The following is a 17079-nucleotide window of genomic DNA, read 5'->3' as shown; positions in this document are numbered from 1 at the left end:
AACACAGGGTGCTGGGGGAGAGGGGTTACTGAGTGGCAGTGTGAGGGAGCTGGATTAACATCAGTAGAGATACAGTCAGTAACACAGGGTGCTGGGGGAGAGGGGTTACTGAGTGACAGTGTGAGGGAGCTGGATTAACATCAGTACAGATACAGTCAGTACGAAAGGGTGCTGGGGGAGAGGGGTTACTGAGTGACAGTGTGAGGGAGCTGGATTAACATCAGTAGAGATACAGTCAGTAACACAGGGTTATGGGGGAGAGGGGTTACTGAGTGACAGTGTGAGGGAGCTGGATTTACATCAGTACAGATACAGTCAGTAACACAGGGTGCTGGGGGAGACGGGTTACTGAGTGACAGTGTGAGGGAGCTGGATTAACATCAGTACAGATACAGTCAGTAACACAGGGTGCTGGGGTGAGAGGGGTTACAGAGTGACGGTGTGAGGGAGCTGGATTAACACCTGTACAGATACAGTCAGTAACAGAGGGTGCTGGGGGAGAGGGGTTACTGAGTGACAGTGTGAGGGAGCTGGATTAACATCAGTACAGATACAGTCAGTAACACAGGGTGCTGGGGGAGAGGGGTTACTGAGTGACAGTGTGAGGGAGCTGGATTTACATCAGTACAGATACAGTCAGGAACACAGGGTGCTGGGGGAGAGGGGTTACTGAGTGACAGTGTGAGGGAGCTGGATTAACATCAGTACAGATACAGTCAGTAACACAGGGTGCTGGAGGAGAGGGGTTACTGAGTGACAGTGTGAGGGAGCTGGATTAACATCAGTACAGATACAGTCAGTAACACAGGGTGCTGGGGGAGAGGGGTTACTGAGTGACAGTGTGAGGGAGCTGGATTAACATCAATAGAGATACAGTCAGTAACACAGGGTGCTGGGGGAGAGGGGTTACTGAGTGACAGTGTGAGGGAGCTGGATTAACATCAGTACAGATACAGTCAGTAACATAGGGTGCTGGGGGGAGAGGGGTTACTGAGTGACTGTGTGAGGGAGCTGGATTAACATCAGTGGAGATACAGTCAGTAACACAGGGTGCTGGGGGAGAGGTGTTACTGAGTGACAGGAGAGGGAGCTGGATTAGCATCAGTAGAGATACAGTCAGTAACACAGGGTGCTGGGGGAGAGGGGTTCCTGAGTGACAGTGTGAGGGAGCTGGATTAACATCAGTGGAGATACAGTCAGTAACACAGGGTGCTGGGGGAGAGGGGTTACTGAGTGACAGTGTGAGGGAGCTGGATTAACATCAATAGAGATACAGTCAGTAACACAGGGTGCTGGGGTGAGAGGGGTTACAGAGTGACAGTGTGAGGGAGCTGGATTAACACCTGTACTGATACAGTCAGTAACAGACGGTGCTGGGGGAGAGGGGTTACTGAGTGACAGTGTGAGGGAGCTGGATTAACATCAGTACAGATACAGTCAGTCACACAGGGTGCTGCGGGGAGAGGGGTTACTGAGTGACAGTGTGAGGGAGCTGGATTAACATCAGTAGAGATACAGTCAGTAACACAGGGAGCTGGGGGAGAGGTGATACTGAGTGACAGGAGAGGGAGCTGGATTAGCATCAGTAGAGGTACAGTCAGTAACACAGGGTCCTGGGGAAGAGGGGTTCCTGAGTGACAGTGTGAGGGAGCTGGATTAACATCAGTAGAGATACAGTCAGTAACACAGGGAGCTGGGGGAGAGGGGTTACTGAGTGACAGTGTGAGGGAGCTGGATTAACATCAGTACAGATACAGTCAGTAACACAGGGTGCTGGGGGAGAGGGGTTACTGAGTGACAGTGTGAGGGAGCTGGATTTACGTCAGTACAGATACAGTCAGTAACACAGTGTGCTGGGGGAGAGAGGTTACTGAATGAGAGTGTGAGGGAGCTGGATTTACATCAGTACAGATACAGTCAGTAACACAGGGTGCTGGGGGAGAGGGGTTACTGAGTGACAGTGTGAGGGAGCTGGATTAACATCAGTACAGATACAGTCAGTAACACAGGGTGCTGGGGGAGAGGGGTTACAGAGTGACAGTGTGAGAGAGCTGGATTAACATCAGTAGAGATACAGTCAGTAACACAGGGAGCTGGGGGAGAGGGGTTACTGAGTGACAGTGTGAGGGACCTGGATTAACATCAGTACAGATACAGTCAGTAACACAGTGAGCTGGGGGGGAAGGGTTACTGAGTGACAGTGTGAGGGAGCTGGATTAACATCAGTACAGATACAGTCAGTAACACAGGGTGCTGGGGAGAGGGGTTACTGAATGACAGTGTGAGGGAGCTGGATTTACATCAGTACAGATACAGTCAGTAACACAGTGTGCTGGGGGAGAGAGGTTACTGAATGAGAGTGTGAGGGAGCTGGATTTACATCAGTACAGATACAGTCAGTAACACAGTGTGCTGGGCGAGAGAGGTTACTGAATGAGAGTGTGAGGGAGCTGGATTAACATCATTACAGATACAGTCAGTAACACAGGGTGCTGGGGGAGAGGGGTTACTGAGTGACAGTGTGAGGGAGCTGGATTAACATCAGTACAGATACAGTCAGTAACACAGGGTGCTGGGGGAGAGGGGTTACTGAGTGACAGTGTGAGGGAACTGGATAAACATCAGTGGAGATACAGTCAGTAACACAGGGTGCTGGGGGAGAGGTGTTACTGAGTGACAGGAGAGGGAGCTGGATTAGCATCAGTAGAGATACAGTCAGTAACACAGGGTGCTGGGGGAGAGGGGTTCCTGAGTGACAGTGTGAGGGAGCTGGATTAACATCAGTAGAGATACAGTCAGTAACACAGGGAGCTGGGGGAGAGGGGTTACTGAGTGACAGCGTGAGGGAGCTGGATTAACATCAGTACAGATACAGTCAGTAACACAGGGTGCTGGGGGAGAGGGGTTACTGAGTGACAGTGTGAGGGAGCTGGATTTACGTCAGTACAGATACAGTCAGTAACACAGTGTGCTGGGGGAGAGAGGTTACTGAATGAGAGTGTGAGGGAGCTGGATTTACATCAGTACAGATACAGTCAGTAACACAGGGTGCTGGGGGAGAGGGGTTACTGAGTGACAGTGTGAGGGAGCTGGATTAACATCAGTACAGATACAGTCAGTAACACAGGGTGCTGGGGGAGGGGGGTTACAGAGTGACAGTGTGAGAGAGCTGGATTAACATCAGTAGAGATACAGTCAGTAACACAGGGAGCTGGGGGAGAGGGGTTACTGAGTGACAGTGTGAGGGAGCTGGATTAACATCAGTACAGATACAGTCAGTAACACAGTGTGCTGGGGGAGAGAGGTTACTGAATGAGAGTGTGAGGGAGCTGGATTAACATCATTACAGATACAGTCAGTAACACAGGGTGCTGGGGGAGAGGGGTTACTGAGTGACAGTGTGAGGGAGCTGGATTAACATCAGTACAGATACAGTCAGTAACACAGGGTGCTGGGGGAGAGGGGTTACTGTGTGACAGTGTGAGGGAACTGGATTAACATCAGTGGAGATACAGTCAGTAACACAGGGTGCTGGGGGAGAGGGGTTACTGAGTGACAGTGTGAGGGAGCTGGATTAACATCAGTAGAGATACAGTCAGTAACACAGGGTGCTGGGGAGAGGGGTTACTGAGTGACAGTGTGAGGGAGCTGGATTTACATCAGTACAGATACAGTCAGTAACACAGTGTGCTGGGGGAGAGAGGTTACTGAATGAGAGTGTGAGGGAGCTGGATTTACATCAGTACAGATACAGTCAGTAACACAGTGTGCTGGGGGAGAGAGGTTACTGAATGAGAGTGTGAGGGAGCTGGATTAACATCATTACAGATACAGTCAGTAACACAGGGTGCTGGGGGAGAGGGGTTACTGAGTGACAGTGTGAGGGAGCTGGATTAACATCAGTACAGATACAATCAGTAACACAGGGTGCTGGGGGAGAGGGGTTACTGAGTGACAGTGTGAGGGAGCTGGATTAACATCAGTACAGATACAGTCAGTAACACAGGGTGCTGGGGTGAGAGGGGTTACAGAGTGACAGTGTGAGGGAGCTGGATTAACACCTGTACAGATACAGTCAGTAACAGAGGGTGCTGGGGGAGAGGGGTTACTGAGTGACAGTGTGAGGGAGCTGGATTAACATCAGTACAGATACAGTCAGTAACACAGGGTGCTGGGGGAGAGGGGTTACTGAGTGACAGTGTGAGGGAGCTGGATTTACATCAGTACAGATACAGTCATTAACACAGGGTGCTGGGGGAGAGGGGTTACTGAGTGACAGTGTCGGGGAGCTGGATTAACATCAGTACAGATACAGTCAGGAACACAGGGTGCTGGGGGAGAGGGGTTACTGAGTGACAGTGTGAGGGAGCTGGATTAACATCAGTACAGATACAGTCAGTAACACAGGGTGCTGGGGGAGAGAGGTTACTGAGTGACAGTGTGAGGGAGCTGGATTAACATCAGTACAGATACAGTCAGTAACATAGGGTGCTGGGGGGAGAGGGGTTACTGAGTGACTGTGTGAGGGAGCTGGATTAACATCAGTACAGATACAGTCAGTAACACAGGGTGCTGGGGGGAGAGGGGTTCCTGAGTGACAGTGTGAGGGAGCTGGATTAACATCAGTACAGATACAGTCAGTAACACAGGGTGCTGGGGGGAGAGGAGTTACTGAGTGACTGTGTGAGGGAGCTGGATTAATATCAGTACAGATGCAGTCAGTTACACAGGGTGCTGCGGGGAGAGGGGTTACTGAGTGACAGTGTGAGGGAGCTGGATTAACATCAGTAGAGATACAGTCAGAAACACAGGGTGCTGGGGGAGAGGTGTTACTGAGTGACAGGAGAGGGAGCTGGATTAGCATCAGTAGAGATACAGTCAGTAACACAGGGTGCTGGGGGAGAGGGGTTCCTGAGTGACAGTGTGAGGGAGCTGGATTAACATCAGTAGAGATACAGTCAGTAACAGAGGGAGCTGGGGGAGAGGGGTTACTGAGTGACAGTGTGAGGGAGCTGGATTAACATCAGTACAGATACAGTCAGTAACACAGTGAGCTGGGGGAGAAGGGTTACTGAGTGACAGTGTGAGGGAGCTTGATTAACATCAGTACAGATACAGTCAGTAACACAGGGTGCTGGGGAGAGGGGTTACTGAGTGACAGTGTGAGGGAGCTGGATTTACATCAGTACAGATACAGTCAGTAACACAGTGTGCTGGGGGAGAGAGGTTACTGAATGAGAGTGTGAGGGAGCTGGATTTACATCATTACAGATACAGTCAGTAACACAGGGTGCTGGGGGAGAGGGGTTACTGAGTGACAGTGTGAGGGAGCTGGATTAACATCAGTACAGATACAGTCAGTAACACAGGGTGCTGGGGGAGAGGGGTTACTGAGTGACAGTGTGAGGGAACTGGATTAACATCAGTGGAGATACAGTCAGTAACACAGGGTGCTGGGGGAGAGGGGTTACTGAGTGACAGTGTGAGGGAGCTGGATTAACATCAGTAGAGATAGAGTCAGTAACGCAGGGTGCTGGGGGAGAGGGGTTACTGAGTGACAGTGTGAGGGAGCTGGATTAACATCAGTACAGATACAGTCAGTAACACAGTGAGCTGGGGGAGAAGGGTTACTGAGTGACAGTGTGAGGGAGCTTGATTAACATCAGTAGAGATACAGTCAGTAACAGAGGGAGCTGGGGGAGAGGGGTTACTGAGTGACAGTGTGAGGGAGCTGGATTAACATCAGTACAGATACAGTCAGTAACACAGTGAGCTGGGGGAGAAGGGTTACTGAGTGACAGTGTGAGGGAGCTTGATTAACATCAGTACAGATACAGTCAGTAACACAGGGTGCTGGGGAGAGGGGTTACTGAGTGACAGTGTGAGGGAGCTGGATTTACATCAGTACAGATACAGTCAGTAACACAGTGTGCTGGGGGAGAGAGGTTACTGAATGAGAGTGTGAGGGAGCTGGATTTACATCATTACAGATACAGTCAGTAACACAGGGTGCTGGGGGAGAGGGGTTACTGAGTGACAGTGTGAGGGAGCTGGATTAACATCAGTACAGATACAGTCAGTAACACAGTGTGCTGGGAGAGAGAGGTTACTGAATGAGAGTGTGAGGGAGCTGGATTAACATCATTACAGATACAGTCAGTAACACAGGGTGCTGGGGGAGAGGGGTTACTGAGTGACAGTGTGAGGGAGCTGGATTAACATCAGGACAGATACAGTCAGTAACATAGGGTGCTGGGGGAGAGGGGTTACTGAGTGACAGTGTGAGGGAACTGGATTAACATCAGTGGAGATACAGTCAGTAACACAGGGTGCTGGGGGAGAGGGGTTACTGAGTGGCAGTGTGAGGGAGCTGGATTAACATCAGTAGAGATACAGTCAGTAACACAGGGTGCTGGGGGAGAGGGGTTACTGAGTGACAGTGTGAGGGAGCTGGATTAACATCAGTACAGATACAGTCAGTAAGAAAGGGTGCTGGGGGAGAGGGGTTACTGAGTGACAGTGTGAGGGAGCTGGATTAACATCAGTAGAGATACAGTCAGTAACACAGGGTTATGGGGGAGAGGGGTTACTGAGTGACAGTGTGAGGGAGCTGGATTTACATCAGTACAGATACAGTCAGTAACACAGGGTGCTGGGGGAGACGGGTTACTGAGTGACAGTGTGAGGGAGCTGGATTAACATCAGTACAGATACAGTCAGTAACACAGGGTGCTGGGGTGAGAGGGGTTACAGAGTGACAGTGTGAGGGAGCTGGATTAACACCTGTACAGATACAGTCAGTAACAGAGGGTGCTGGGGGAGAGGGGTTACTGAGTGACAGTGTGAGGGAGCTGGATTAACATCAGTACAGATACAGTCAGTAACACAGGGTGCTGGGGGAGAGGGTTACTGAGTGACAGTGTGAGGGAGCTGGATTTACATCAGTACAGATACAGTCAGGAACACAGGGTGCTGGGGGAGAGGGGTTACTGAGTGACAGTGTGAGGGAGCTGGATTAACATCAGTACAGATACAGTCAGTAACACAGGGTGCTGGGGGAGAGGGGTTACTGAGTGACAGTGTGAGGGAGCTGGATTTACATCAATAGAGATACAGTCAGTAACACAGGGTGCTGGGGGAGAGGGGTTACTGAGTGACAGTGTGAGGGAGCTGGATTAACATCAATAGAGATACAGTCAGTAACACAGGGTGCTGGGGGAGAGGGGTTACTGAGTGACAGTGTGAGGGAGCTGGATTAACATCAGTACAGATACAGTCAGTAACATAGGGTGCTGGGGGGAGAGGGGTTACTGAGTGACTGTGTGAGGGAGCTGGATTAACATCAGTGGAGATACAGTCAGTAACACAGGGTGCTGGGGGAGAGGTGTTACTGAGTGACAGGAGAGGGAGCTGGATTAGCATCAGTAGAGATACAGTCAGTAACACAGGGTGCTGGGGGAGAGGGGTTCCTGAGTGACAGTGTGAGGGAGCTGGATTAACATCAGTGGAGATACAGTCAGTAACACAGGGTGCTGGGGGAGAGGGGTTACTGAGTGACAGTGTGAGGGAGCTGGATTAACATCAGTAGAGATACAGTCAGTAACACAGGGTGCTGGGGTGAGAGGGGTTACAGAGTGACAGTGTGAGGGAGCTGGATTAACACCTGTACTGATACAGTCAGTAACAGACGGTGCTGGGGGAGAGGGGTTACTGAGTGACAGTGTGAGGGAGCTGGATTAACATCAGTACAGATACAGTCAGTAACACAGGGTGCTGGAGGAGAGGGGTTACTGAGTGACAGTGTGAGGGAGCTGGATTAACATCAGTACAGATACAGTCAGTAACACAGGGTGCTGGGGGAGAGGGGTTACTGAGTGACAGTGTGAGGGAGCTGGATTAACATCAATAGAGATACAGTCAGTAACACATGGTGCTGGGGGAGAGGGGTTACTGAGTGACAGTGTGAGGGAGCTGGATTTACATCAGTACAGATACAGTCAGTAACATAGGGTGCTGGGGGGAGAGGGGTTACTGAGTGACTGTGTGAGGGAGCTGGATTAACATCAGTGGAGATACAGTCAGTAACACAGGGTGCTGGGGGAGAGGTGTTACTGAGTGACAGGAGAGGGAGCTGGATTAGCATCAGTAGAGATACAGTCAGTAACACAGGGTGCTGGGGGAGAGGGGTTCCTGAGTGACAGTGTGAGGGAGCTGGATTAACATCAGTGGAGATACAGTCAGTAACACAGGGTGCTGGGGGAGAGGGGTTACTGAGTGACAGTGTGAGGGAGCTGGATTAACATCAGTAGAGATACAGTCAGTAACACAGGGTGCTGGGGTGAGAGGGGTTACAGAGTGACAGTGTGAGGGAGCTGGATTAACACCTGTACTGATACAGTCAGTAACAGACGGTGCTGGGGGAGAGGGGTTACTGAGTGACAGTGTGAGGGAGCTGGATTAACATCAGTACAGATACAGTCAGTAACACAGGGTGCTGCGGGGAGAGGGGTTACTGAGTGACAGTGTGAGGGAGCTGGATTAACATCAGTAGAGATACAGTCAGTAACACAGGGAGCTGGGGGAGAGGTGTTACTGAGTGACAGGAGAGGGAGCTGGATTAGCATCAGTAGAGGTACAGTCAGTAACACAGGGTGCTGGGGAAGAGGGGTTCCTGACTGACAGTGTGAGGGAGCTGGATTAACATCAGTAGAGATACAGTCAGTAACACAGGGAGCTGGGGGAGAGGGGTTACTGAGTGACAGTGTGAGGGAGCTGGATTAACATCAGTACAGATACAGTCAGTAACACAGGGTGCTGGGGGAGAGGGGTTACTGAGTGACAGTGTGAGGGAGCTGGATTTACGTCAGTACAGATACAGTCAGTAACACAGTGTGCTGGGGGAGAGAGGTTACTGAATGAGAGTGTGAGGGAGCTGGATTTACATCAGTACAGATACAGTCAGTAACACAGGGTGCTGGGGGAGAGGGGTTACTGAGTGACAGTGTGAGGGAGCTGGATTAACATCAGTACAGATACAGTCAGTAACACAGGGTGCTGGGGGAGAGGGGTTACAGAGTGACAGTGTGAGAGAGCTGGATTAACATCAGTAGAGATACAGTCAGTAACACAGGGAGCTGGGGGAGAGGGGTTACTGAGTGACAGTGTGAGGGACCTGGATTAACATCAGTACAGATACAGTCAGTAACACAGTGAGCTGGGGGGGAAGGGTTACTGAGTGACAGTGTGAGGGAGCTGGATTAACATCAGTACAGATACAGTCAGTAACACAGGGTGCTGGGGAGAGGGGTTACTAAATGACAGTGTGAGGGAGCTGGATTTACATCAGTACAGATACAGTCAGTAACACAGTGTGCTGGGGGAGAGAGGTTACTGAATGAGAGTGTGAGGGAGCTGGATTTACATCAGTACAGATACAGTCAGTAACACAGTGTGCTGGGGGAGAGAGGTTACTGAATGAGAGTGTGAGGGAGCTGGATTAACATCATTACAGATACAGTCAGTAACACAGGGTGCTGGGGGAGAGGGGTTACTGAGTGACAGTGTGAGGGAGCTGGATTAACATCAGTACAGATACAGTCAGTAACACAGGGTGCTGGGGGAGAGGGGTTACTGAGTGACAGTGTGAGGGAACTGGATAAACATCAGTGGAGATACAGTCAGTAACACAGGGTGCTGGGGGAGAGGTGTTACTGAGTGACAGGAGAGGGAGCTGGATTAGCATCAGTAGAGATACAGTCAGTAACACAGGGTGCTGGGGGAGAGGGGTTCCTGAGTGACAGTGTGAGGGAGCTGGATTAACATCAGTAGAGATACAGTCAGTAACACAGGGAGCTGGGGGAGAGGGGTTACTGAGTGACAGCGTGAGGGAGCTGGATTAACATCAGTACAGATACAGTCAGTAACACAGGGTGCTGGGGGAGAGGGGTTACTGAGTGACAGTGTGAGGGAGCTGGATTTACGTCAGTACAGATACAGTCAGTAACACAGTGTGCTGGGGGAGAGAGGTTACTGAATGAGAGTGTGAGGGAGCTGGATTTACATCAGTACAGATACAGTCAGTAACACAGGGTGCTGGGGGAGAGGGGTTACTGAGTGACAGTGTGAGGGAGCTGGATTAACATCAGTACAGATACAGTCAGTAACACAGGGTGCTGGGGGAGAGGGGTTACAGAGTGACAGTGTGAGAGAGCTGGATTAACATCAGTAGAGATACAGTCAGTAACACAGGGAGCTGGGGGAGAGGGGTTACTGAGTGACAGTGTGAGGGAGCTGGATTAACATCAGTACAGATACAGTCAGTAACACAGGGTGCTGGGGTGAGAGGGGTTATTGAGTGACAGTGTGAGGGATCTGGATTAACATCAGTACAGATACAGTCAGTAACACAGTGTGCTGGGGGAGAGAGGTTACTGAATGAGAGTGTGAGGGAGCTGGATTAACATCATTACAGATACAGTCAGTAACACAGGGTGCTGGGGGAGAGGGGTTACTGAGTGACAGTGTGAGGGATCTGGATTAACATCAGTACAGATACAGTCAGTAACACAGGGTGCTGGGGGAGAGGGGTTACTGAGTGACAGTGTGAGGGAGCTGGATTAACATCAGTAGAGATACAGTCAGTAACACAGGGTGCTGGGGGAGAGGGGTTACTGAGTGACAGTGTGAGGGAGCTGGATTAACATCAGTACAGATACAGTCAGTAAGAAAGGGTGCTGGGGGAGAGGGGTTACTGAGTGACAGTGTGAGGGAGCTGGATTAACATCAGTACAGATACATTCAGTAACATAGGGTGCTGGGGGAGAGGGGTTACCGAGTGACAGTGTGAGGGAGCTGGATTAACATCAGTAGAGATACAGTCAGTAACACAGGGTTATGGGGGAGAGGGGCTACTGAGTGACAGTGTGAGGGAGCTGGATTTACATCAGTACAGATACAGTCAGTAACACAGGGTGCTGGGGGAGACGGGTTACTGAGTGACAGTGTGAGGGAGCTGGATTAACATCAGTACAGATACAGTCAGTAACACAGGGTGCTGGGGTGAGAGGGGTTACAGAGTGACAGTGTGAGGGAGCTGGATTAACACCTGTACAGATACAGTCAGTAACAGAGGGTGCTGGGGGAGAGGGGTTACTGAGTGACAGTGTGAGGGAGCTGGATTAACATCAGTACAGATACAGTCAGTAACACAGGGTGCTGGGGGAGAGGGGTTACTGAGTGACAGTGTGAGGGAGCTGGATTTACATCAGTACAGATACAGTCATTAACACAGGGTGCTGGGGGAGAGGGGTTACTGAGTGACAGTGTCGGGGAGCTGGATTAACATCAGTACAGATACAGTCAGGAACACAGGGTGCTGGGGGAGAGGGGTTTCTGAGTGACAGTGTGAGGGAGCTGGATTAACATCAGTACAGATACAGTCAGTAACACAGGGTGCTGGGGGAGAGAGGTTACTGAGTGACAGTGTGAGGGAGCTGGATTAACATCAATAGAGATACAGTCAGTAACACAGAGTGCTGGGGGAGAGGGGTTACTGAGTGACAGTGTGAGGGAGCTGGATTAACATCAGTACAGATACAGTCAGTAACATAGGGTGCGGGGGGGAGAGGGGTTACTGAGTGACTGTGTGAGGGAGCTGGATTAACATCAGTACAGATACAGTCAGTAACACAGGGTGCTGGGGGGAGTGGGGTTCCTGAGTGACAGTGTGAGCAAGCTGGATTAACATCAGTACAGATACAGTCAGTAACATAGGGTGCTGGGGGGAGAGGAGTTACTGAGTGACTGTGTGAGGGAGCTGGATTAATATCAGTACAGATGCAGTCAGTTACACAGGGTGCTGCGGGGAGAGGGGTTACTGAGTGACAGTGTGAGGGAGCTGGATTAACATCAGTAGAGATACAGTCAGAAACACAGGGTGCTGGGGGAGAGGTGTTACTGAGTGACAGGAGAGGGAGCTGGATTAGCATCAGTAGAGATACAGTCAGTAACACAGGGTGCTGGGGGAGAGGGGTTCCTGAGTGACAGTGTGAGGGAGCTGGATTAACATCAGTAGAGATACAGTCAGTAACAGGGGGAGCTGGGGGAGAGGGGTTACTGAGTGACAGTGTGAGGGAGCTGGATTAACATCAGTACAGATACAGTCAGTAACACAGTGAGCTGGGGGAGAAGGGTTACTGAGTGACAGTGTGAGGGAGCTTGATTAACATCAGTACAGATACAGTCAGTAACACAGGGTGCTGGGGAGAGGGGTTACTGAGTGACAGTGTGAGGGAGCTGGATTTACATCAGTACAGATACAGTCAGTGACACAGTGTGCTGGGGGAGAGAGGTTACTGAATGAGAGTGTGAGGGAGCTGGATTTACATCATTACAGATACAGTCAGTAACACAGGGTGCTGGGGGAGAGGGGTTACTGAGTGACAGTGTGAGGGAGCTGGATTAACATCAGTACAGATACAGTCAGTAACACAGGGTGCTGGGGGAGAGGGGTTACTGAGTGACAGTGTGAGGGAACTGGATTAACATCAGTGGAGATACAGTCAGTAACACAGGGTGCTGGGGGAGAGGGGTTACTGAGTGACAGTGTGAGGGAGCTGGATTAACATCAGTAGAGATACAGTCAGTAACACAGGGTGCTGGGGGAGAGGGGTTACTGAGTGACAGTGTGAGGGAGCTGGATTAACATCAGTACAGATACAGTCAGTAACACAGTGAGCTGGGGGAGAAGGGTTACTGAGTGACAGTGTGAGGGAGCTGGATTAACATCAGTACAGATACAGGCAGTAACACAGTGTGCTGGGGGAGAGAGGTTACTGAATGAGAGTGTGAGGGAGCTGGATTTACATCAGTACAGATACAGTCAGTAACACAGTGTGCTGGGGGAGAGAGGTTACTGAATGAGAGTGTGAGGGAGCTGGATTAACATCATTACAGATACAGTCAGTAACACAGGGTGCTGGGGGAGAGGGGTTACTGAGTGACAGTGTGAGGGAGCTGGATTAACATCAGGACAGATACAGTCAGTAACATAGGGTGCTGGGGGAGAGGGGTTACTGAGTGACAGTGTGAGGGAACTGGATTAACATCAGTGGAGATACAGTCAGTAACACAGGGTGCTGGGGGAGAGGGGTTACTGAGTGGCAGTGTGAGGGAGCTGGATTAACATCAGTAGAGATACAGTCAGTAACACAGGGTGCTGGGGGAGAGGGGTTACTGAGTGACAGTGTGAGGGAGCTGGATTAACATCAGTACAGATACAGTCAGTACGAAAGGGTGCTGGGGGAGAGGGGTTACTGAGTGACAGTGTGAGGGAGCTGGATTAACATCAGTAGAGATACAGTCAGTAACACAGGGTTATGGGGGAGAGGGGTTACTGAGTGACAGTGTGAGGGAGCTGGATTTACATCAGTACAGATACAGTCAGTAACACAGGGTGCTGGGGGAGACGGGTTACTGAGTGACAGTGTGAGGGAGCTGGATTAACATCACTACAGATACAGTCAGTAACACAGGGTGCTGGGGTGAGAGGGGTTACAGAGTGACGGTGTGAGGGAGCTGGATTAACACCTGTACAGATACAGTCAGTAACAGAGGGTGCTGGGGGAGAGGGGTTACTGAGTGACAGTGTGAGGGAGCTGGATTAACATCAGTACAGATACAGTCAGTAACACAGGGTGCTGGGGGAGAGGGGTTACTGAGTGACAGTGTGAGGGAGCTGGATTTACATCAGTACAGATACAGTCAGGAACACAGGGTGCTGGGGGAGAGGGGTTACTGAGTGACAGTGTGAGGGAGCTGGATTAACATCAGTACAGATACAGTCAGTAACACAGGGTGCTGGAGGAGAGGGGTTACTGAGTGACAGTGTGAGGGAGCTGGATTAACATCAGTACAGATACAGTCAGTAACACAGGGTGCTGGGGGAGAGGGGTTACTGAGTGACAGTGTGAGGGAGCTGGATTAACATCAATAGAGATACAGTCAGTAACACAGGGTGCTGGGGGAGAGGGGTTACTGAGTGACAGTGTGAGGGAGCTGGATTAACATCAGTACAGATACAGTCAGTAACATAGGGTGCTGGGGGGAGAGGGGTTACTGAGTGACTGTGTGAGGGAGCTGGATTAACATCAGTGGAGATACAGTCAGTAACACAGGGTGCTGGGGGAGAGGTGTTACTGAGTGACAGGAGAGGGAGCTGGATTAGCATCAGTAGAGATACAGTCAGTAACACAGGGTGCTGGGGGAGAGGGGTTCCTGAGTGACAGTGTGAGGGAGCTGGATTAACATCAGTGGAGATACAGTCAGTAACACAGGGTGCTGGGGGAGAGGGGTTACTGAGTGACAGTGTGAGGGAGCTGGATTAACATCAGTAGAGATACAGTCAGTAACACAGGGTGCTGGGGTGAGAGGGGTTACAGAGTGACAGTGTGAGGGAGCTGGATTAACACCTGTACTGATACAGTCAGTAACACAGGGTCCTGGGGAAGAGGGGTTCCTGAGTGACAGTGTGAGGGAGCTGGATTAACATCAGTAGAGATACAGTCAGTAACACAGGGAGCTGGGGGAGAGGGGTTACTGAGTGACAGTGTGAGGGAGCTGGATTAACATCAGTACAGATACAGTCAGTAACACAGGGTGCTGGGGGAGAGGGGTTACTGAGTGACAGTGTGAGGGAGCTGGATTTACGTCAGTACAGATACAGTCAGTAACACAGTGTGCTGGGGGAGAGAGGTTACTGAATGAGAGTGTGAGGGAGCTGGATTTACATCAGTACAGATACAGTCAGTAACACAGGGTGCTGGGGGAGAGGGGTTACTGAGTGACAGTGTGAGGGAGCTGGATTAACATCAGTACAGATACAGTCAGTAACACAGGGTGCTGGGGGAGAGGGGTTACAGAGTGACAGTGTGAGAGAGCTGGATTAACATCAGTAGAGATACAGTCAGTAACACAGGGAGCTGGGGGAGAGGGGTTACTGAGTGACAGTGTGAGGGACCTGGATTAACATCAGTACAGATACAGTCAGTAACACAGTGAGCTGGGGGGGAAGGGTTACTGAGTGACAGTGTGAGGGAGCTGGATTAACATCAGTACAGATACAGTCAGTAACACAGGGTGCTGGGGAGAGGGGTTACTGAATGACAGTGTGAGGGAGCTGGATTTACATCAGTACAGATACAGTCAGTAACACAGTGTGCTGGGGGAGAGAGGTTACTGAATGAGAGTGTGAGGGAGCTGGATTTACATCAGTACAGATACAGTCAGTAACACAGTGTGCTGGGCGAGAGAGGTTACTGAATGAGAGTGTGAGGGAGCTGGATTAACATCATTACAGATACAGTCAGTAACACAGGGTGCTGGGGGAGAGGGGTTACTGAGTGACAGTGTGAGGGAGCTGGATTAACATCAGTACAGATACAGTCAGTAACACAGGGTGCTGGGGGAGAGGGGTTACTGAGTGACAGTGTGAGGGAACTGGATAAACATCAGTGGAGATACAGTCAGTAACACAGGGTGCTGGGGGAGAGGTGTTACTGAGTGACAGGAGAGGGAGCTGGATTAGCATCAGTAGAGATACAGTCAGTAACACAGGGTGCTGGGGGAGAGGGGTTCCTGAGTGACAGTGTGAGGGAGCTGGATTAACATCAGTAGAGATACAGTCAGTAACACAGGGAGCTGGGGGAGAGGGGTTACTGAGTGACAGCGTGAGGGAGCTGGATTAACATCAGTACAGATACAGTCAGTAACACAGGGTGCTGGGGGAGAGGGGTTACTGAGTGACAGTGTGAGGGAGCTGGATTTACGTCAGTACAGATACAGTCAGTAACACAGTGTGCTGGGGGAGAGAGGTTACTGAATGAGAGTGTGAGGGAGCTGGATTTACATCAGTACAGATACAGTCAGTAACACAGGGTGCTGGGGGAGAGGGGTTACTGAGTGACAGTGTGAGGGAGCTGGATTAACATCAGTACAGATACAGTCAGTAACACAGGGTGCTGGGGGAGGGGGGTTACAGAGTAACAGTGTGAGAGAGCTGGATTAACATCAGTAGAGATACAGTCAGTAACACAGGGAGCTGGGGGAGAGGGGTTACTGAGTGACAGTGTGAGGGAGCTGGATTAACATCAGTACAGATACAGTCAGTAACACAGTGTGCTGGGGGAGAGAGGTTACTGAATGAGAGTGTGAGGGAGCTGGATTAACATCATTACAGATACAGTCAGTAACACAGGGTGCTGGGGGAGAGGGGTTACTGAGTGACAGTGTGAGGGAGCTGGATTAACATCAGTACAGATACAGTCAGTAACACAGGGTGCTGGGGGAGAGGGGTTACTGAGTGACAGTGTGAGGGAACTGGATTAACATCAGTGGAGATACAGTCAGTAACACAGGGTGCTGGGGGAGAGGGGTTACTGAGTGACAGTGTGAGGGAGCTGGATTAACATCAGTAGAGATACAGTCAGTAACACAGGGTGCTGGGGAGAGGGGTTACTGAGTGACAGTGTGAGGGAGCTGGATTTACATCAGTACAGATACAGTCAGTAACACAGTGTGCTGGGGGAGAGAGGTTACTGAATGAGAGTGTGAGGGAGCTGGATTTACATCAGTACAGATACAGTCAGTAACACAGTGTGCTGGGGGAGAGAGGTTACTGAATGAGAGTGTGAGGGAGCTGGATTAACATCATTACAGATACAGTCAGTAACACAGGGTGCTGGGGGAGAGGGGTTACTGAGTGACAGTGTGAGGGAGCTGGATTAACATCAGTACAGATACAATCAGTAACACAGGGTGCTGGGGGAGAGGGGTTACTGAGTGACAGTGTGAGGGAACTGGATTAACATCAGTGGAGATACAGTCAGTAACACAGGGTGCTGGGGGAGAGGTGTTACTGAGTGACAGGAGAGGGAGCTGGATTAGCATCAGTAGAGATACAGTCAGTAACACAGGGTGCTGGGGGAGAGGGGTTCCTGACTGACAGTGTGAGGGAGCTGGATTAACATCAGTAGAGATACAGTCAGTAACACAGGGAGCTGGGGGAGAGGGGTTACTGAGTGA

This window comes from Mustelus asterias, unplaced genomic scaffold, assembly GCF_964213995.1.
Source record: "Mustelus asterias unplaced genomic scaffold, sMusAst1.hap1.1 HAP1_SCAFFOLD_339, whole genome shotgun sequence".
Classification (NCBI taxonomy): Eukaryota; Metazoa; Chordata; class Chondrichthyes; order Carcharhiniformes; family Triakidae; genus Mustelus; species Mustelus asterias.
Note: the sequence above shows the minus strand (reverse complement) of the source record.